At 39.1% G+C, this 23,114-nt stretch overlaps 1 non-coding gene across 1 annotated transcript; it reads right to left on the bottom strand.

The window, feature by feature from the left end:
• Positions 1–12,957: 12,957 nt before the first annotated feature.
• Positions 12,958–13,064, bottom strand: LOC111915101 (small nucleolar RNA R71). The gene has a single exon (XR_002858045.2). It is a non-coding gene; the product is annotated as a small nucleolar RNA R71 (small nucleolar RNA).
• Positions 13,065–23,114: the final 10,050 nt, after the last annotated feature.

Below are 23,114 nucleotides of genomic sequence, written 5' to 3'. Positions count from 1 at the left end.
TTTTGAAAACCTATACTCAGATTATGTTTTGGAATGATGTCTTTGGTTAAAGTAATGTTTTATTAAAAAGAAATTTTTGGTCATAAATTTTGGGATGTTACATTCATCTTTCACCAAGAACACACACTAGTTCTTGGTGGCTGTAAACCCTCTTCAAGCTTCCAAATCGTGAGTAATTTCTTCCTATGCTTGTTACCTACTAGAAATGCTTGATATTCACCTGGAAATTGACCAACTTAGCATGAACATGAAGGGTGTACGGCCGTACACACCTCATAGGGCCGTAAACCCTCTTTGATGCTCATTATTGGCCTTAAACTTGCATTAAAACTAAGCATGGGACCTAGAACACTTCTTTGATGCTAGTTAGGACCTTAAAAACACCTCAAATGCACACTTCATTATGAGTGTACAACTGTACACCCATGGCTGTACACACCTTTGTGTGGCCGTAAACCTCCCTTATTCAATCACATATGATTCTAACACTTAGTTTCAAGTGTTTCCAAGTCCATAGGGTGGGTTCCTATCATAACTAGTTGTGATATACCCTAATTTGATACATATATGTGTTATTACATGCTAAATAGGATCCGTTTGTGTTCAAGACTTCACTTGACACTCAACATCCCATATCGATCTTTCATTCAAACCACTCACTTCAGGTGAGTTCATACGCCTATATTTTCCGAGTTTTTAATGTTTTCAGGGGGGATACAAGTAAAAGCATAAGTAACATTGTGTTTAAAATATAATTAGATTTATTATATTTTCCTATTGCTATTATACATTGAACATAGAAATTGCATACATGGTAAACATCGTCACCACTAGACTTGAAATCAATTTTACAAAACATGTTAAAAATACAAACATTACAAATACAATTTTCAGAACAGACGTAACAAACTTATGAATTATGAATTAAAAGACATTATTTTATAAGGATTCATAACAAAAAGGGTTTTCATAGTATTATTTGTGAATTCGTTGACAGAGCCAGCAGTGTGAGACGCCTTGTAACCAGAGTCTCTTGAGAGGGAGAGCGTGAGTTTGTGTATAGATCTATATGGGAGTGACAATCCCGCAACCTGACTATTAGCTATAGTCAACCAAGGGTGACAAACGTCATTTTTATCGACGTACCTCCGAGTACGTCGTATTGTTGAGCGTCCACAGTATGGTTATAAGAATCCACAGGTGAAACAACGACTCGTTCACATAATTATACACCTAACAAACATATACCAGGGTTAGTAACTATGTGATTACTTAGTATATACACTAGGGTAATATGAAATTAACATCCAACTTGCAGTGGGATGTGTGATCTCCGCCTCATTTCCTGTTCCTTGTTTGGTTGTGGGCTTAGGGCGGAATCACCCAATCGACTGTTTGTTCGATCCAAATTTCTATAACTCGTATGTACTAAGTGATCGCATGAGGGTATCCAAAATATGATATTCACACTATGGTATTCAAACTACGGTATTCATACAAAGGTTTTCATATTGGGTTTCAAACAGAACAATGCTTATACAACATAAGTATGGTAGATACTTATACTATATGGTTTGGAACAGATAATTCAATAACTTACACTTAGGGAAAATATAGGATTTTCCAGCGTAAACTGATGGGTTTCGAGCATTTTAACACTTCCTAAGTGTACATGAAACCTTAATAACCTTGGATCTATGTTTGTCTAATTATCATGCAAAGTTGAATTCCAAGGTTATATTCCTATCTAGCATACATGGGGAACAATTTTTAACTTGAATGAAAGATAGAATAACTTACCTTGTTGTTGCTTATGTTCCTTGAAACCTTGTGAGCCTAGCACCCCAAGTGTGATGCCTCAAATGCTTCACACAACACCAAATGTTCTTGGAAAGACTTTTGAGAGAATACACACTTCTTGAAATCGGCCTAGCCCTCTTGTTTCTTATGTGTAGCCGATTTTGGTGGAGAATGGGATTCTTATATAGTGTTGACACATCTAGGGTTACACCATGTAAACCCTAATGTGTCATGACTCTTCATTTCCATGACCCATGGGTTTGTAACTCCCATGGAGCATCCATGGAGCATCCTATGGGTAGAACCCAACTTGATAATCCATGGAGCCTCTTAGCCCACTATACAAGATATGAATGATTTACATAATCAACCCATATATTTAATTAGTTATCTTTTGATCACTTAATTAATTCTAAATTAATTCTTTGATCAAACTAATCAAAGAATATTATTAATATATTAGAACTTATAATATATTAATAATCTCCAAGTGTTATTCCTCTCATTTAGTCTATCCAATTGCATGGTGCCATGCAACCCAAATGGACCATGCCGAGTCGGGTCAAGTACTAACCATAAATAGTTATGGACTTAGACACCTTATCCAACAGTCTCCCACTTGGATAAGTGTAATAACTATAACTCCAGTACTTCAGGAAACGACCGACAATCGTAGCTCTTTCAAGGTCTCTCGGAACTGAGAAGATGTTGATATGCCATTTAAGATAAGTGATCATATAATCCTCTGTTTTGAGATATCAGCCGGACAAATACATGGAACAATGTCTTACTTATTGTCCAGCAGTTTGTTTCTCGATTTCCGATTTGTTTGACAAAGAACTTTAATTGAACACATCAACTTAGTTCTGACCGGGCCCGGTACATAGGTCAAAACAAAATCATCGAGGGGCCCATATATCAGCTTCTAATCCAAGAAGGAACAGATAAACTTCAACTCATATGTTTGTTCTACCACTCGTTGAATTATACACAAAAGCACGTTTTATAACATCGAGTTACCAATGCATTTTTGTACAATCAATGCATAACCAACTTGTAAGTAACAAATCATATCTCTAGGTTTGAAGACTTATATGATATTATCGTTTCACGATCACTCGAGATAGAATTCCATGAAGTGATTCCAGTGAGCGTGGGTTGAGTCCAATGCTCAGAACTTATGAGCACTCATGATTGTTGTAGCCTTGTCCAACACCGTAGACCTCTGCAACCAATCATGACAGCCTTAATTCGTACCTACTTCCAACATATGACCGACTGTGGAGGTTTGAATAATATGTTATACCAAACAAAATTATTCTGGAAGTCAAAACATGCAAAAGAAATATAGTAAACGATCGACAAGAGATAGCAACACTTTACTCATAAATAAAACACCTTTTATTCATCATCTAATGTCAATTACACTTTACAAATTTCGAGGTTATCTAACCACTAAATCTAATATCATCCTTCAGCGCTATGCTCCGAGCATGCTGGAGATGCTTAACCCGAGTCAGTCCCTTCGTGAGGGGATCTGCTGGGTTGTCATCCGATGATACCCTCTTTGCCACGATGAGTCCTTCTTCTATTCGATGTCTGATAAAATGGTATTTTCTGTCGATGTGTTTGGATCTCCCGTGATCCCTTGGTTCCTTGGCTAAGGCAACAACACTTTCAGTATCACAGAAAATTTCCATTGGCTCTTTAATAGCTGGTACAACTCCAAGGTCTCCAATGAAGTTCTTCAGCCATATCGCCTCCTTTTCCGCCTCCCTAGATGCAATATATTCTGATTCACAAGTTGAATCAGCCACTGTCTCTTGCTTGGAAGTCTTCCAAGTAATTGCTCCTCCATTTAGGATAAAGACCCAGCCCGACTGAGAGCGGAAATTATCCCTATCAGTCTGGAAGCTAGCATCACTATACCCTACAACTCTCAAGTCATCACTCCCACCGAGGGTAAGGACCCAGTCCTTAGTCCTCCATAGGGACTTGAGGATATTCTTTACTGTAGTCCAGTGTGCCTTGCTAGGGTTCCCCTGATACCTGCTAAGCATGCTCAGGGAAAAGGCTACATCAGGTCGAGTACACGTCATAGCATACATGATCGATCCTACAGTCGAAGCATAAGGTATTCGAGTCATTTCTGCTATCTCAGCCTCAGTGCTAGGGCTTTGTGTCTTACTCAATCTGGCGTTACTCTAGATGGGTAACTCTCCTTTCTTGGAGTCCTGCATGCTGAATCTCTTCAGCCCCTTATCCAAGTAGGTACTCTGACTAAGTCCAATTAGTCTTTTACTCCGATCTCTCAAGATCCTTATCCCTAGAATATAGGCAGCTTCTCCTAGGTCCTTCATAGAGAAACACTTCCCAAGCCAGGACTTAACTTCCTGCAGAGTTGGGATGTCATTTCCTATGAGTAGTATGTCATCCACATACAACACCAAAAAGCTAACTATACTCCCACTAGCCTTGACATACACGCAAGACTCATCTTCACTCCTAGAAAAGCCAAATTCCTTGACCTTTTTATCAAAGAAAAGATTCCATCTGCGAGGTTCTTGCTTCAATCCATAAATTGATTTCTCAAGCTTACACACTCTATTAGGGTACTCGTTGCTGACAAACCCTCTGGCTGACTCATGTAAACATCTTCAGCCAACTTTCCATTAAGGAAAGCGGTTTTGACATCCATTTGCCATATTTCATAGTCATGAAATGCAGCTATGGCTAACAGAACCCGAATAGACTTAATCTTGGCTACTGGAGAAAAGGTCTCATCATAGTCCACTCCAGGAATTTGAGAGAAGCCCTTTGTGACATCCCCAAAATCACGGCCAGAAAAGACCGATTTTGTTTATGCTTTATGAAAATCAGAGTACTTCGTTTTATAAAAAGGTTGCGGAATGTGTTCCCAGAAAAACATGGTAAATACGTTATTAAAACATTTTCGAGGAAACGTATTTATTTCATTTTAAAACGTTTGGGATGTCATCGTTAATACCGAAACATAAGCATAAACAGAACTTACACTAGTGATCTACATCTCTTTAAATCTCTCAGTGTAATGTCACTTCACTTCGTCACCTGTGATATACATAAACTGAGTGGGTCAGGTTGGGAAACCTGGTGAGTACATAGGGTTTTCAACCCACAATAATATAATTGTTATGTTTAATCATCAAACAATTAACCCCATTACCCATCCCCGTTATCTTCTTTACTCTTAAGGATTTAACCTAAGAGTCGTCTATCCTGCATTCGTTTATTCCGAAGTCCCTTACTTCCAGGGTTATAGGACTGGCACTAAATCCATAGCTGCCAATGTTCGTTCATAAAGCACTAATTCCATAGCTGCTATAGTCTATTCATCGGGTACTAAATCCATAGCTACCAGTCTTTATCTAATAGGTACTAAGTCCATAGCTACCAATGTTCAACAGGTACTAAATCCTTAGCTACCAGCGTCTAACTAATAGGTACTAAGTCCATAGCTACCAATTCCCAACAGGCACTAAATCCATAGCTACCAACGTCTAAAAGGTACTAAGTCCATAGCTACCGGTGTTCGTCTCATAGGCACTAAGTCTATAGCTGCCAATATATACTCACGTCATCTTCTATCTCTCATCATTCATCTACCCATCTCATACCCAACATATTCGTATATATAAAATACGTATACAGTTTAAATCCTTTAAAACATGTATAAAACGTTCATCCAACATAGACAGCAAGTATTCAGATAATATGCACACATAGCACGTAAAATACTTCATATCTATGTGTAAGATGAAAGGGACCATGCACTCACTTGAAAGGTGGTGAGTCGGCACTCGGACAGCACTTCGTTACTCTTAAAACAATTATCCCTTGACGAAACCTAGTATCATTACCACTATAGTTTAGTCTAACGCTTGACGAGACTAATTTAATAGTCTAGCTATTATTACTATTATATAAGCGTTAAATAACACTCAATATAACTCATAATAATAGCCTAAATAATTATTTTAAGGTCCTAACAATGTTACTATAATTAAATAAAATCTATATTAAATATACTATAGGCGTAGCTCACTTACAGCGGGTTTTTATTAAAAACCGGGCTTCGCTGGAGCAGCGTTTCCGAGCCGAAAGCTTTTCTTCTCGGAGCCGTCGGGCGCTCCGGGGCTCTCTTCTCGTGCTAGGGAGGTTCCGTAGACTTGGGAGGGGTTTAGGGAGGCTAGAGAGAAGTTAGAGAGAGAAAGAAAGGCTTATGGTGTGAAGAAAATATGAGGAGTTCACCCTTGTATTTATAGGAAGTGTATAGTAAAGTAGTCTCCAAGCTTCGTCCGTAACTTTTGCATACGAGCTCCGTTTTTGTCTGTCTTTTTACTGTTGAGTTCCTATTAATGAGATCTTCAACTTTCATTTAGACCTCGTTGGCTAATTCTCATTCTATCTCGTATTTACAAAACTGTATCAAATTCGCCGCGCTCGAAAAGTAGGGACTAAGCTTCGTCCATAACTTTCGCATACGAGCTCCATTTTTGTCTGTCTTTTTACCGTTGAGTTCCTATTAATGAGATCTTCAACTCTCATTTAGACCTCGTTGGCTAATTCTCATTCTATCTCGTATTTACAAAACTGTATCGAATTCGCCGCGCTCGAAAAGTAGGGACTAAGCTTCGTCCATAACTTTCGCATACGAGCTCTATTATCGACGTTCTTTATATCCACGCGTTGGTATTTGTGAGTACTACAACTTTCATTTAGATCCCGTCGGCTAAAAATCGACCGATCTAAAATTCAGATTTCGGGCTGTGCACTGTTATGCTAAATCTTAGAAAAATCATAACTTCCTCATACGAAGTCAGATTTGGGCGTTCTTTTTATCGATGTTCTTAGTTTAACATATTCTACGACTTTCGTTTAGATCGCTAAGGCTAAATCTCTCTCTATCGTAAATTCACTATTTACGCTTCCCGGTATCGTGCCGGTTCCGTCGCGAAACTTCAACGGGTCATAACTTCTTCGTTATAACTCAGATTTTGGCGTTCTTTATATGTACGAAAACCTTGTAACATACTCTACAACTTGGTTAAGATTATTTATTCTAAATAATCTTTTGTCGAAAAGTCGTTTTCGACCCCTAATGCCTCTAATTTGACTAGCTCGGATTTGCGGGCGTTACACCCTTTGCAACCAGTCTAGCCTTATAAGTGTGTACTTTACCATCCATGTTGGTCTTCTTCTTGAAGACCCATTTGCACCCAACTGTCTTACGACCTGGTACATTCTCAACCAAGTTCCAAACTTGATTGTCATACATGGACTGTATTTCGCTGTCCATTGCCTCTTTCCACTTGGCTGACTCAGGGCCTTCCATGGCTTCCGCGTAACTGTTAGGCTCATCCAGACCTATCAGTGTCTCATCACTGATAAGTGTATCTCCTTCTGCAGTAATATGGAATCCATAGTAATGCTCAGGAGCATTCCTAACCCTTGTGGAACGCCTCAGAGGTACATACTTGTCAATTGGCTCAACAGGAGTTTCCTCCTCAAGTTGAGTGCTAGGGTTTGAAGTTCCTTCACCGCTTGACTCTTGAATTTCTTCAAGATCAACTTGCCTCCCACTGTTTCCTTGGCTTATGAACTCTCTCTCTCTAAAGAAAGCCCTCCTAGCTACAAAGACCACATTTTCACTAGGTCTGTAGAAGAGGTAACCAAAGGATTGCTGTGGGTAGCCGATGAAAATACACCTCTCGCTTCGGGGTTCGAGCTTATCATGAGTCTCGCATCTCACGAAAGCCTCGCAACCCCAAATCTTGATGTGGTCTAGTTTGGGTACTTTACCAGTCCACATCTCGTGAGGAGTTTTGGCAACTTTCTTTGTAGGGACTAGATTAAGGATATGGGCGGCAGTCTCTAAGGCATACCCCCAGACTGAGATTGGTAGCAAAGCTCGACTCATCATGGAACGAACCATATCCAACAAGGTTCGATTACGCCTCTCTGCCACACCATTCAACTGAGGTGTCCTGGGAGGTGTCAATTGTGAGACTATCCCACATTCCCTTAGATAGTCAAGGAACTCTGAACTAAGATACTCACCACCACAATCGGATCGAAGCATCTTAATGTTCCTGCCCAATTGATTCTCGACTTCCTGTTTAAATTCCTTAAACCTTTCGAAAGTCTCGGACTTATGCTTGATCAAGTAGACATATCCATATCTACTGTAATCATCAGTAAAAGTCAAATAATAACGATTAGCATCCCTTGTGGCATGTTTGAATGGTCCACACACATCCGTGTGTACAAGGTCCAACAAACCTTCACCCCTCTCACACGATCCTGTGAAGGGTGACTTTGTCATTTTTCCAAGTAAGCGTGATTCGCAACTATCATCTGACTTTAGGTCAAATGATTCCAAGACTCCATCCTTTTGGAGTTGGCCTATGCGTTTCTTGCTTATATGTCCAAGACGACAATGCCATAATGATGCCATAATGATCCACTCATTGAAGTTGGATCCATCAAAAGTGACTTTCCCACACAAGTTCATAAGTGTAAAGGAGCAATTAGGATTAGAGCCAGAAGCAGCATTGTTTGAAGACATCTGAAAGAAAAGGACAAGATTAGTTTAGATATTAAGAGAGTCCTTAATAAAACACCCAAATGTAATATTAAGGCTAGGATCCAATCACAATATATTATAACTTAGAAGAGGTATGCCATAATCAAAGCTATAACATATTTGAAAGGTAGGTGAATGACGATTCACCAATTTCCACCACGAAAACCGAAATATTAAGTATTAGGTTTTGATTGGTTCTTAGAAATTCCTAGATTCTTTGAGATCCAATGAACTTTTCAAAGGCATGTTTCAATCTCGAGTGTGCCCTCCAAGTTTTGTGACTAGGATACCGAGGATCACAAAACGAGGTGTGAAGTAACCATGCAAATCACTTGGTGCCCTTAAAGTTTATCACTCAATCGATGTGCCGGTAAACCACACACGCTCCACCGATACTATAATAAACCTTAAGTCACCCTTTACCTACCTTGTTAAGTCCAAGTTAGTGTGCCGGTTAACTACACACGCTCCACAAACGACTTAAACAAAGTGTAAAGTGTAATTTCATGGATTAGCACCTTATTCACATTTTTCCTAAAGTAACTAAGATTGGGAATTTAATAAAACATTTAGTTACTTTATAATATTCGTCATACTTTTAATGAGAATTTATAAGTCCTTGTCTTACCCGTTCGGCTATCGACCCTCCACCGGTCAAGCAAGCGGTGGGTGAGAGTGGACACCGATTAAGTTGTCATTTTATAGGCAACAACCTTATACCCACCTTATAGACCGACTTCGTGAATGAGGCGTACTAGTGGTAAGACGACTTTGTTCTTATACATACATACATACATATATATATATATATATATATATATATATATATATATATATATATATATAATTATTAAATCATAATAATATAAGTATAAGTGTTGAATTTTAACTTTTAAAATTCTAAGGGTTGGAACTAAAGTTTTTAACATGACTTTACTTGTTCCAAAACTTGAGGGCAAGTTTTGTAAACTTTCAAAACTTTTCATTTCTTGTAACTTATGAGTTTAATAGAGTAATAAAATGAAGAATCTTCATTTTTCTAACTCTTGTGTTCTTTTAATGGTTTTAACTCAAGTGACTTTTGGTTTTCCATAACTTGAGGACAAGTTATGGACTCCATTAAAACACATTATGATCAAGAATTAAACTACGACATAGGTTACAAATAATTCCTATGATTATCTAAACATCATAAGATCAAGAACATGAACATGAACACTTTCATGAATCAAAACTACACTTAAAACTTTGTAATTTTGATAACTAGTTGTTGTAAATGGATTAGCAAAGACATTACACCATCTAAAACAAGTTTTCAAGTACCAAAACAGTTTAGGGTAATGTTTCTAGTCCATTTCCAGCAACTAAAGTCGAAAATCTGTGGCTCCTACTCGCCGAGTGCATGAACCTACTCGGCGAGTAGGTTGAAGATACAAGTGAACTCGGCGAGTCCCCCCATGGACTCGGCGAGTTCATCAGGCAGACAGCAAGTTTTTCGACTTTTTTCAACTTTTAAGCACAAATAACAAACAAACAAGCCTAGGCTCTGATACCACTGATGGGTTTTGAGCATTCTAACACTTCCTAAGTGTACATGCAACCCTAATAACCTTGGATCTATGTTTGTCTAATTATCATGCAAAGTTGAATTTCAAGGTTATATTCCTATCTAGCATACATGGGGAACAATTTTTAACTTGAATGAAAGATAGAATAACTTATCTTGTTGTTGCTTATGTTCCTTGAAACCTTGTGAGCCTAGCACCCCAAGTGTGATGCCTCAATTGCTTCACACAACACCAAATGCTCTTGGAAAGACTTTTGAGAGAATACACACCTCTTGAAATCGGCCTAGCCCTCTTGTTTCTTATGTGTAGCCGATTTTGGTGGAGAATGGGATTCTTATATAGTGTTGACACATCTAGGGTTACACCATGTAAACCCTAATGTGTCATGACTCTTCATTTCCATGACCCATGGGTTTGTAATTCCCATGGAGCATCCATGGAGCATCCTATGGGTAGAACCCAACTTGATAATCCATGGAGCCTCTTATCCCACTGTACAAGATATGAATGATTTACATAATCAACCCATATATTTAATTAGTTATCTTTTGATCACTTAATTAATTCTAAATTAATTCTTTGATGAAACTAATCAAATAATATTATTAATATATTAGTGATATGTGCATAATTAGTTAGTTATTTAGTATACATTTTTATTCATTTTTAACTAATTATGTGAATAATATGGACAAAAGGTACTTAATATTGTTTAAATTTTGTTTTCAGTCCAAAAGACATGCTTGGGAGTGAAAGGGAGCAAGGGAAAGCAATTAAAGACCAAAGAATGAAGATTGAAGAACAAAAGTCCATCTACTCGGCGAGTACACGAGTCTACTCGGCGAGTCCAGCTGAATATTCCAGAAGATAGCCACGACTCCTGATCTAAGACGGATAACAACGAGTCTACTCGGCGAGTTGGGTCTGCTACTCGCCGAGTACCCCCTGTTTTGAGATATCTATAAAAATCGAACCTTTATCCAAGGGGACTACACTTTTGGCGATTTTTGAAGATCCTTCTGCGATTGAGAGCACTGGAAGACGCTGAGGAATTCTAATCTCCAACCTTTTGAAGAATTGAAGCAGCTAGGTTAATCATTCCACTTAGCTTTAGGATTTGAGTATGTCTAATCTAGTTGAACTTGCTTTTGTGTGTGATTTTACTGCAACTATGAACTAATTTTGTTTTTGTTTCTGTTTGGGGAATACCAAGGAACTCCTATGGTTCAATTCTTAGTTTTGATTAATTGTTTATTGGTGATCTATTAAATTAAGTTTGTTAAAGACCCTTATGCATTAATCACGATTATTTTCTGTTAATTGGAAGACAATTAAGCTGCATGAATATCTCTTAGTTGTTAACCTCATATGTCTATGTGAACACCAATTCATATGCTTAGGATTAATGATTATGAAACTAAGATTAATAAGACAATAATTAGATTAATGTGTGAGCTTGTTTGAGAAACCATCAAACAAGAGGTTAATTGATTTACTAAATTGATTCACCACTACAAATCTTATTTAATCCAAATCATTAATCTAGGGAATTAATTAGTTTAAACATTTGATCACCGCTTAAATTAGTTGATTGTCTAAGGGCTAGGAGTAATGAACATGAACCTAACCACTTTAATTGGTAGCCAATAACAATTAATCTATCATAAATATAAATAACCATAGGAGTGAATTGGTTGAACCTAAATAGAAACATCTTTATCAAATTTGGTGAATTAGTTGTTTGTTTTAGTCATTTAGTTAAGTAAGTGTTGCTTAAGTTTCTAGTCTTGTAAAACTAGAAGAAAAACCTTTTACTTTCATTAATTGTGTTAGTTAAAATTAGTTGTTAGTTTAATTTTCCGTTCCCTGAGTTCGACACCTTACTTACTAAACTATACCACTAAAAGACAGGTTCACTGCCTTTGTGTGCTAAATATATTAATAAAAGTAGGGAATAAAATAAGTGTATTTTATACACATCAAGTTTTTGGCGCCGTTGTTGGGGAACGGTTCTAAATAATTAATCTAATTCCTAATTTTTTCGATCCTTTGTATGAGTTTACTTGCATAAAGTTACTTTATTGTAGTTAGTAGTCAGTAATTAGGTTTTAGTATCTGTTTTAGTTTTAATATTAAGTTTATAATTTTTTCAAAAACACACTGGTACTCGCCGAGTGCAGTCGCACCTACTCGGAGAGTAGCAGCGTAATCAATAGTTAAATTTTCGATTTCTTTTAGTACAATTTTTTTTGTTCTTTTTACGCTTTTATTCTGTTTATTTCAAGACTTTCATGACCAGAGGATCAAACACCCCGCTGGTACCCCCGTTTGAAGATCCCGAAACCGCATTGAAAAGAAACAAGGGAAAGGACGTCGAGAGTTCAAGTACACCAAAGAAGTCACCCTTGTCCAATTTGAAGACTATTTTTGGGAAAAAGAAGAGCAGCAAATCAGGAGCATCCAGCGCTTCCTTAGTAATCGACGAACCGGATAAGGAGGATATCGAGTACGAGACCGAGGAAGAAGAGGACCCGACATATGAGCACGAAACCGAGTCCGAGGAAGAGTTAACTGTCACAATGGCTAACATTGATGAAATCCCCATGGGAGAATGGAAGAAGAGGATGCGGGACGACACTGGCCCGAGACTTGTGCAACCCGCAATTCCCGCGACTGCTACCTTCGAGCTAAAGGGTCATATCCTAGCTTTACTTAAGGAAATACCTTTTTATGGAAAAGACCATGAAGATGCCTACAAAAATTTGGATGAAGTCAATGATGTAGCTGATTACTTCAATGTTCCAAATGTGCCCCGCGAGACTCAGCTACCTCGTATGCTTCCGGTGACATTCAAAGGTGTTGCAAAAGACTGGCTCAAGTCACTCCCCCCCCGGATCAGTCACCACTTGGGCCAAGATGAAAGAGGAATTCATTGATCACTTTTGCCCACCTTCCAAGATAGCCAAGTTGAAGAAGGTCATTGCTAACTTTGAACAACAAGCTGGAGAGTCACTATATGAAGCATGGGAGAGGTACAAGAGCTTACTAAGAAACTGCCCACACCATGACCTTAACAGCCAGCAAGAAGTATCCATCCTCTATGATGGAGTCAATGTCACAACCAGACAGTTACTAGACTCACAAGGCCCGCTCACAAAGAAGCCACCCCCGGTGATCAAAGAATTGATTGAAGAATTCTCTAAACACTCTAGAGAATACCACAACCCTAGGCATGATGTCACTAGGGGAGCCGCTTATGCAGCTACTGAAGACTTATCCGTGGTCATGGTTATGCTAAAAACAATGGATAGAAGGATGCATAAGATGGATCAAACAATCGATGCTATTCGGGTGGGTTGTGAAAACTGCAATGGGCCTCACCTCACTAGAGACTGTGATTTAGATGAGAATGGCAACAAGAAGGCGCAAGTGTGTTATTCAAGTGGAGACCGATACGATGAAGACTGGCGCAAACAAAAGAAAGATTGGATCCCTTATGAAGAGTACAAGAAAGCCAAGGAGGAAAGGTTTAGGCAAAAAGGGAGAGGGTTCTACCAAAAGGAGGAGCCGGTGCAAGAAAGGAAGCCCAGCTTGGAAGAAATGCTCACAAAATTTGTAGCTGCTTCAGAAAAAAGACATAGTGACCATGATGTTGCAATTCAAGAAACAAGGACCATGCTAAGGAACCAGCAAGCATCTATCCACAATATAGAGACACAACTTGGGCAACTTGCTCAACAAATCAACCAAAGGTCACCGGGCGAACTTCCTGGCAAAACTGAAAATAACCCACGAGGTGCGCAAATAAACATTGTCACAACAAGAAGTGGGAAGATAATCACTCCCCTAGCACCTATTCAGACTGAGTTATCCAAGAAATCACAGAAGGAGGAGGTAGAAAAGCAAACAGAAAACCAAGAAATGCACTCTGACAGTCCTACTCGCCGAGTACCACGTATGGACTCGGCGAGTACATCACAAAATCCCATCCCACAGGTTCCTGAAAAACTTTACCAGCCTCCCATGCCATACCCAACCCGAGCTAAGAAGGAGAAGCAGGAAGAGGAGTATCAGAAGTTTCTAGATCATATCAAGACTCTTCAAATCAACATACCCTTCATTGAAGTCGTCATGCAAATGCCCAAGTATGCAAAGTTCCTTAAGGAACTTCTCACCAATAGAAGGAAGATGGAAGAACTGAATAAGGTAGTACTCAATGAAAACTGCTCAGCTGCTATGCTAAATAAGCTACCAAAGAAAAAAGGTGATCCGAGGAGTTTGACCTTACCTTGCCAATTTGGCAACTTGACCATCATTCATGCCTTAGCCGATTCGGGAGCAAGTGTGAATCTAATTCCACATTCATTCTTTAAAAAGCTTGATCTCCCGGAACCAAGGCCAATTCGCATGGCAATACACTTGGCCAACAAAACAGTCACCTTCCCAAGAGGCATATGCGAAGACATACTAGTCAAGGTGGACAAATTCGTCTTTCCCGCTGATTTTATCATCCTAGACATGGAGACAGATCCACAAGTGCCAATCATCCTTGGAAGACCCTTCCTCAACACGGCAAGTGCCATAGTAGACATGAGGGACTCAAAACTCACCTTGCGGGTAGGAGAAGATTCAGTCACATTCGGAGTGGACCAAGCCATGAAGTATTCAAGGAACAGTGACGACACGACATTCTCAATCGATATGTTAGATGAGTTACTAGAGGAAGGCATAACTGAAGATTCCATCAAGTTCACAGCTGAGGATGAAGAATTTGATCCAGAAAAAGACTTGATGGAAATTGAAAGACTGCTGGAAGAAGCCGACTACGAAGAATTGGTAAAGAACACAAACAGTTCTACTCGCCGAGTAGGACCGATATACTCGCCGAGTACCTCTGAAGAAAAGGCAGAAGTCGTGAATACAACCACAAACTCGCCGAGTACCCTACCTGAAATCGGCGAGTCCAATAGTCAGAGCCAAAAATCGGAGCTTAAAACTTTACCAGATCATTTGGAGTATGCCTTTCTCGAAGAAGGCAACCAAAAGCCAGTAATTATAGCCTCCGACCTGACCAATTTTGAAAAAGAAGAACTCGTGCAAGTGTTGAAGAAGCGGAAACGGGCCATAGCATGGAGCATCACCGACATCAAGGGAATAAGTCCATCCTATTGCTCCCACAAGATCAACTTGGAAGAAGGAGCAAAGCCGGTTGTACAGCACCAAAGAAGACTGAACCCGAATATGCAAGAAGTAGTCAAGAAGGAGGTGGTCAAGCTTTTAGATGCGGGAATTATATATTCCATTTCCGACAGTCCATGGGTGAGTCCGGTCCAATTAGTGCCCAAGAAAGGAGGGATGACGGTGATAACCAATGAAAAGAACGAGCTAATTCCGACACGAACGGTAACCGGTTGGAGAGTGTGCATCGATTATCGGAAACTAAACGATGCCACTTGTAAAGACCATTTTCCCCTACCTTTTATTGATCAAATGCTAGAAAGATTATCGGGCCATAGCTATTATTGCTTTCTAGATGGATTTTCGGGTTATTTTCAAATACCCATAGACCCAATGGACCAAGAAAAGACCACATTCACTTGCCCAAGTGGGACTTTCGCTTATAGACGCATGCCTTTTGGGTTATGCAATGCACCCACGACTTTTCAAAGGTGTATGACAACTATATTCCACGATATGGTGGAAAAATTCATGGAAGTTTTTATGGACGATTTTTCCGTTTTTGGATCATCTTTCCATGATTGTCTCACTAATCTTGATTTAATGCTTGCTAGGTGTGAAAAAACCGACTTGGTACTCAATTGGGAGAAATGCCATTTTATGGTCAAGGAGGGTATAGTGTTGGGCCACAAGATTTCCAAAATGGGAATTGAAGTGGATAGGGCAAAGATAGACACTATTTCCAAATTACCCCCACCAACCAATGTGAAGGGCATTAGGAGTTTTCTAGGACACGCGGGTTTTTACTGACGTTTCATAAAAGATTTTTCCAAAATAACTAGACCTCTAACACAACTACTACTAAAAGATGCACCATTTAATTTCACTAAAGAGTGTTTAGAGGCATTTGAATTTTTAAAGGAAAAACTAACTAATGCCCCGATCATTATTACACCAAATTGGAACTTACCTTTTGAGATTATGTGTGATGCTAGTGACTATGAATTAGGAGCTGTCCTTGGTCAAAGGGTTGATAAGCACTTTCAACCCATATATTATGCTAGCAAGACTCTAAACCCAGCCCAAGAAAATTACACCACCACTGAAAAAGAATTACTAGCTGTGGTGTATGCCTTTGACAAATTCCGCCCTTATTTGGTTTTATCTAAAACCACTGTTTTTACTGACCACTCGGCTATCAAGTATTTATTTTCCAAACAGGATGCCAAGCCAAGACTGATACGATGGGTGCTACTTCTTCAAGAATTTGACATAGAGATACGAGACAAGAAGGGAATGGAGAATGTGGCAGCTGACCACTTGTCAAGGCTTGAGAACCCGCAATTGCAAGAAGATAAAGTTGGAGACGACTTCCCGGATGAGTACATCATGGTGACAGTGGGAGAAGATCCATGGTTCGCGGACATAGCTAATTACTTAGCTACAAATTACATCCCGAAAGACTTTAGTAGTCAACAAAAGAAGAAATTCTTTGCTGAATTAAAATATTACTTTTGGGATGAGCCATACCTCTTCCGAAGCTGTGTGGATGGGATCATATGAAGATGCATATTCGGAAAGGAAAGCCGGAAAATACTAGAGCATTGTCATAGTGGGCCCACGGGTGGACATCATGGAGCACATTACACGACGAAGAAGATCTTTGACATTGGGTTTTATTGGCCCACAATTTTTAAAGATGCAACCCAATTTGTCAAAGAATGTGATGCTTGTCAAAGGGTGGGAAACATTTCATCTCGAAATGAAATGCCACAACATAGTATCCAAGTATGCGAGGTGTTCGACGTGCGGGGAATTGATTTCATGGGACCATTTCTCATGTCTAAAGGAAACAAATACATACTAGTGGCGGTGGATTACGTATCTAAGTGGGCGGAAGCACAAGCATTACCAACAAATGACGGACGGGTGGTAGTACGGTTTTTAAAGAAACTATTCTCACGATTTGGAGTCTCGAAAGCCCTTATAAGTGACCGAGGCACACATTTTGCCAATGATCAATTGGAAAAGGTGTTAAAGAAATATGGGGTCACCCATAAGTTTTCCACATCATACCATCCATAAACTAGTGGACAAACCGAAGTGACAAATCGAGCCTTAAAGCGAATTTTGGAGAAATCGGTGGGGAGCAATCGCAAGGAATGGTCGGATAAGGTAGATGATGCACTTTGGGCCTTTCGTACAACTTTCAAAACACCTATTGGTACCACACCATATAGGTTAGTCTATGGAAAGCAATGTCATTTACCGGTGGAGCTAGAACACAAGGCGTTTTGGGCTTTGAAGAGGTGTAATTTTAACATGGAGGAATTAAAGAGCAACCGGTTAATACAAATGAATGCTCTTGAAGAACTAAGGAATGATGCATACTCCAGCTCATGGCTATATAAAGAGAAGACCAAGATGTGGCATGATAAGAGGATCAAAGATAAACAAATTCATGAAGGCCAAAAAGTGTTGCTTTTCAACTCAAGACTAAAGCTTTTCTCGGGAAAACTCAAGTCAAGGTGGGATGGGCCTTTTATAGTGAAAACGGTGTTTCCACATGGTGCCATAGAGCTATTATCAAGAGATGGCATGCCTTTCAAGGTCAATGGTCATAGGGTTAAAAAATATGAAGAAGGAGTCCCCCGGAATGAAGGAATGGAAGAGTTGTTGTTGCTGGAAAAGATTGCAGCCACGTAGAAGGGGAGGAGTCCAGCTAATGACTCCCTAAAAACAAGCGCTTCTCGGGAGGCAACCCAAGTTTCAAGTTTGCATTTTCTTTCCTTTTCTTTTACTTTATTTTTCTTTCTTTTCTTCATTTATTTTGAGAACATAACTGCTTGAGGACAAGCAATGCTTAGAGTGTGGGGTGGATGGTTTAAAAAAGGAGAAAATACATAAATTTTTAAAAATTGTTACAAAATTTTCAAACTGTAAGGTTTACTCGCCGAGTAGGCACGTATACTCGGCGAGTAAACCTTACAGTTTGAAAATTTTGTAACAATTTTTAAAAATTTATGTATTTTCTCCTTTTTTAAACCATCCACCCTAGGCACGTATACTCGGCGAGTACCTACCCGAGTAACCTGAAAAAACGCGTATTTGCACATCTACTTGGCGAGTAGGTCCTTTCTACTCGGCGAGTAGCCGATTTACACGGGTGAATTATAAGTCTGTAAAAAGAGGGTTTTTTCACCCATTACACCACATACTCGCCGTGCACAGCATGTCCTCGAGCAGTAGGCGATTTTCGCGATTCCAGTTCTCCGATCTTCTACTCAATTTGCATCATTCAACCGAAAAGGTAACATCTTTACACTATAAACTCCTTAAAGGTTCGATCTTTATCATGGATTTGCCCCGATTTTACTTGATTTCGGATTTGGGGGTTTCCTCAAATTCTAGGGTTTCGAATTAGCCATAAATTAAGTGATATTAGGACGAATTTCTTTATGATTTGTGGTTAGATAAGCCATTACAACAAACCCCTGTGGAAAAATTGGATTATTAACCGCTATACACAGGTCCGAGACAATACAGTCCCGAAGTTCATCCTACTCGCCGAGTAGGTCGTGTACTCGGCGAGTAGATGACTATTCAGACCCACTTTCTTGTTTTTAATTACTAGGTATTGTTTGCTGGTGTGTTTGTTGGTGTGTATGCAGGAACCATGTTCAGAAGGGGGCAATCTTCGCGCGGGGGAAGTCAAAATGATATTCCATGGCTTTCCTTTCAACACATAACGTCCAAGTCATCCCAAACCCGGGCTGGAAACAGGTTGGAAGCCCTCAAACAAAAGGAAATTCATCTCCCAAATGCAGTTGACTGGGGTTAACTGGGAAATGTCGGGTTAGAGGAGGAACTTACACCATATTTGGTGAAAGAGTTTAGTTTGGGGTACACCACCATTACGTGTGATGGGTGGTTACAATTGTTCAAAATTCAGGAGTCCGTGTATGCTGAGTTGTGCTGGGAGTTTTTCGCTACCATCTCATTCCGAGGTGGTAGTGACTACTACAATCCCAACGTAATCTCTTTTTCTTTGGGTGGAGAGCTGTGACAATGCAGCATTGCTAAGTTCTCGTGGAGGTTGGGAATTTATGATCAAAGCATGATGATGACGGAAGATTTTGAAGCGTTCCTGGAAAATAGCCACAAAGAACTTCTGGAGGCAGTGGTGGCCTTGACATGGTGGAACACAATCGCCAATCGAGTTTATATACCGTCCACCGCTCAAGAAGGCCACATCCGTTCACCAATCCACCGCCTTATTCACTGATTTGTTGCCAGCACCATCAACCAAAGGAAGGATTGGGACAAGGTCCCAACCCTTGACATCTTCTATTTATGGAGTATCATTACTCCCGAATCCTTTTGCAACCTCCCATACTACATTGCCAAATTCCTTGCCGAAGGGGCGGTCAAGGAGAAAGTCAATTCAAAAATCAATGGAGGAATGTTTATCACTCGACTGGCCAAGTCATTTGGGATACTTGATCTGCTGCAAGCTGGAGCGCTCACGGTTATCCACCCTCCACCATTCAACACGACATTATATCGGAGGGCGAGGATAGTCGAAAAGTTTGGTGACTCATTCACCATCCCACATGAAGACGAGCCGACGATTCCGGAGGAGCCGGGGAGGCGGGTCAGACAGCATAGCGAGCGGGTACGAGAAGACCCACCGGTTATTCCTGTGGAGGAAGATAATGATGGATGGAATCAATTAGAGTACTGCCGCTACCTAGATGACATTGGGAAAGGGGTGAACTACAATAACCAATCTTTTGAATATCTTTTTCAACAAATGAATATCACCCCAAGTTCCGATCCCGGATATCCATATATCATGACTTGGGATGAGCGGATGAGGAGGAGAGCCGGAGAAGGAGGAAGTGGCACAGGAGGAGCCGATATGGAGGATGAATGATGAAGAATTGTTTTCTTTTATGTTTTTTTATGATGTTTTAATTATGTTTTGGACAAATGTTAAAACACTTGGATGATGTTTGTTTTGGTGGTTTGATTATTAGTGTCACTTTTAGTTGTTTAATTTTTTTCAGGATAGAAGATTAGGAGGCATGATAATTTGGGGGTCAAGAAGGGATTAAAAGATTTCCAAGAAAAAAAATGGAGTGTTGTCCTTAGGGTTGAGTCCGAGCAAGTTGAGAGTAATGGAGTGTGCTATTACTGAATGAATTAGAAGAGAGGGTCAGGTTGCATTTCCAAACTAGAGTCAAATGGAGTATCAGTTATTAATTTTGGAACTGACAGTTCTACTCACCGAGTACACAAATTCTACTCGGCGAGTACCTGATTTATTGCACGATATCGTTCTAAGACAAGAGCTACTCGCCGAGTCCACGATTCTACTCGCCGAGTAGTTTGCCAATTTTCGAATTCCAGAACTGCTTTGGGCACTTTCACTGCAACATTTACCCACTTTTTGGGAGGAATTGTCTCTGGAGATATTCTAAAGAAGATTGTTCCTTAAAACTTTCGAGCCGTCAACCACACGAGACGCATGACACCCGAGCCATGGATGAGCTGTTCCCATGGTAAAAGTCAAGAGAAGAAGGAGCTGAAGAAAAGAGTATCAATCTATCGACTGCTACCCCAGGGGAGTTTGTTCCAATTCTCTCTATATTTGCATTTTTATTTTTGCATAATATGTAATGAGGGCATTGCATAAAATAAGTGTGGGGTAGGGGGTTGGTCACATAAATAGAAAACTTAGAATCTTAATTTAGGCTAATTTTAAAATTTTGTTGCATACCAAAAATATTACTTAGAACTTAATTTAGAAAATTTTGGTAAAAGTAAAATTAGGATTCCATGTTAGAATTGTGTTGATAATTGCATGATAACCCAAATGTTTAGTTGAGCCTATATACATTCTAGTGCATTTGTGGCTTCCTTATTTTAGTGAAATCATGGGACAAAAACACGACCCCGCTCGGCCCGAGGGATGCAATATGTTTAGCAACCTAAACCTGAAATGTATCCAGGAAGATTGTTATCGTTAGCCAATAAAGGTTGAGATTGAGCGCCCCTGCTTAAGCATGTAAGGATTTAAGTGAAAAAGTGAGTTACATGTAAAAAAAAAGAGAGGATTACAAGAAAAGTTTGAAGAATTTTTGGAGCATCAAAGTCAAATATGAAATTAGAAGATCAAAAATTCCAAGAAATTCAAAAAGTTGAAGATACCAAAAATCAAACAATAAAGGTGGTGAATTCAAAAAAAAATTAAAGATCAAATTACCAAAGGAAGTGAAGAATTCCAAAAGAGCTCCATAGTGGTATCGAAAAGTTGTAATTCTAGATTATGTATGCTTAGGTTGCTCAATTAAAAATACCTTGAGGGTAAGAGGTTTTCTGAGGATGGATTCGGAGGGTTGCATAAAATGAGCATAGTTCGGGATGAGTGGGCAAGTGTTTATGAGGATTGTGAGTATTTGGAGTAAGGGAGGTCCTTAGGAAAAATTTTAGACACAAATGCACGCGTTGCGGTCTCGACATAATGGTTGTGTTAGATTGGAGTTGTCATATGTGATTCTAATATGTTTAAAATTTAGTTTTGCTTGGGGGCAAGCAAAAGTCAAGTGTGGGGTATTTTGATATGTGCATAATTAGTTAGTTATTTAGTATACATTTTTATTCATTTTTAACTAATTATGTGAATAATATGGACAAAAGGTACTTAATATTGTTTAAATTTTGTTTTCAGTCCAAAAGACATGCTTGGAGTGAAAGGGAGCAAGGGAAAGCAATTAAAGACCAAAGAATGAAGATTGAGGAACAAAAGTCCATCTACTCGGCGAGTACACGAGTCTACTCGGCAAGTCCAGCTGAATATTCCAGAAGATAGCCACGATTCCTGATCTAAGACGGATAACAACGAGTCTACTCGGCGAGTTGGGTCTGCTACTCGCCGAGTACCCCCTGTTTTGAGATATCTATAAAAATCGAACCTTTATCCAAGGGGACTACACTTTTGGCGATTTTTGAAGATCCTTCTGCGATTAAGAGCACTGGAAGACGCTGAGGAATTATAATCTCCAACCTTTTGAAGAATTGAAGCAACTAGGTTAATCATTCCACTTAGCTTTAGGATTTGAGTATGTCTAATCTAGTTGAACTTTCTTTTGTGTGTGATTTTACTGCAACTATGAACTAATTTCGTTTTTGTTTCTGTTTGGGGAATACCAAGGAACTCCTATGGTTTAATTCTTAGTTTTGATTAATTGTTTATTGGTGATCTATTAAATTAAGTTTGTTAAAGACTCTTATGCATTAATCACAATTATTTTCTGTTAATTGGAAGACAATTAAGCTGCATGAATATCTCTTAGTTGTTAACCTCATATGTCTATGTGAACACCAATTCATATGCTTAGGATTAATGATTATGAAGCTAAGATTAATAAGACAATAATTAGATTAATGTGTGAGCTTGTTTGAGAAACCATCAAACAAGAGGTTAATTGATTTACTAAATTGATTCACCACTACAAATCTTATTTAATCCAAATCATTAATCTAGGGAATTAATTAGTTTAAACATTTGATCACCGCTTAAATTAGTTGATTGTCTAAGGGCTAGGAGTAATGAACATGAACCTAACCACTTTAATTGGTAGCCAATAACAATTAATCTATCATAAATATAAATAACCATAGGAGTGAATTGGTTGAACCTAAATAGAAACATCTTTATCAAATTTGGTGAATTAGTTGTTTGTTTTAGTCATTTAGTTAATTAAGTGTTGCTTAAGTTTGTAGTCTTGTAAAACTAGAAGAAAAACCTTTTACTTTCATTAATTGTTTTAGTTAAAATTAGTTGTTAGTTTAATTTTCCGTTCCCTAAGTTCGATACCTTACTTACTAAACTATACCACTAAAAGACAGGTTCACTGCCTTTGTGTGCTGAATATATT

This window comes from Lactuca sativa, chromosome 7, assembly GCF_002870075.4.
Source record: "Lactuca sativa cultivar Salinas chromosome 7, Lsat_Salinas_v11, whole genome shotgun sequence".
Lineage (NCBI taxonomy): Eukaryota > Viridiplantae > Streptophyta > Magnoliopsida > Asterales > Asteraceae > Lactuca > Lactuca sativa.
Note: the sequence above shows the minus strand (reverse complement) of the source record. Positions and strands in the feature narration are given on the sequence as shown.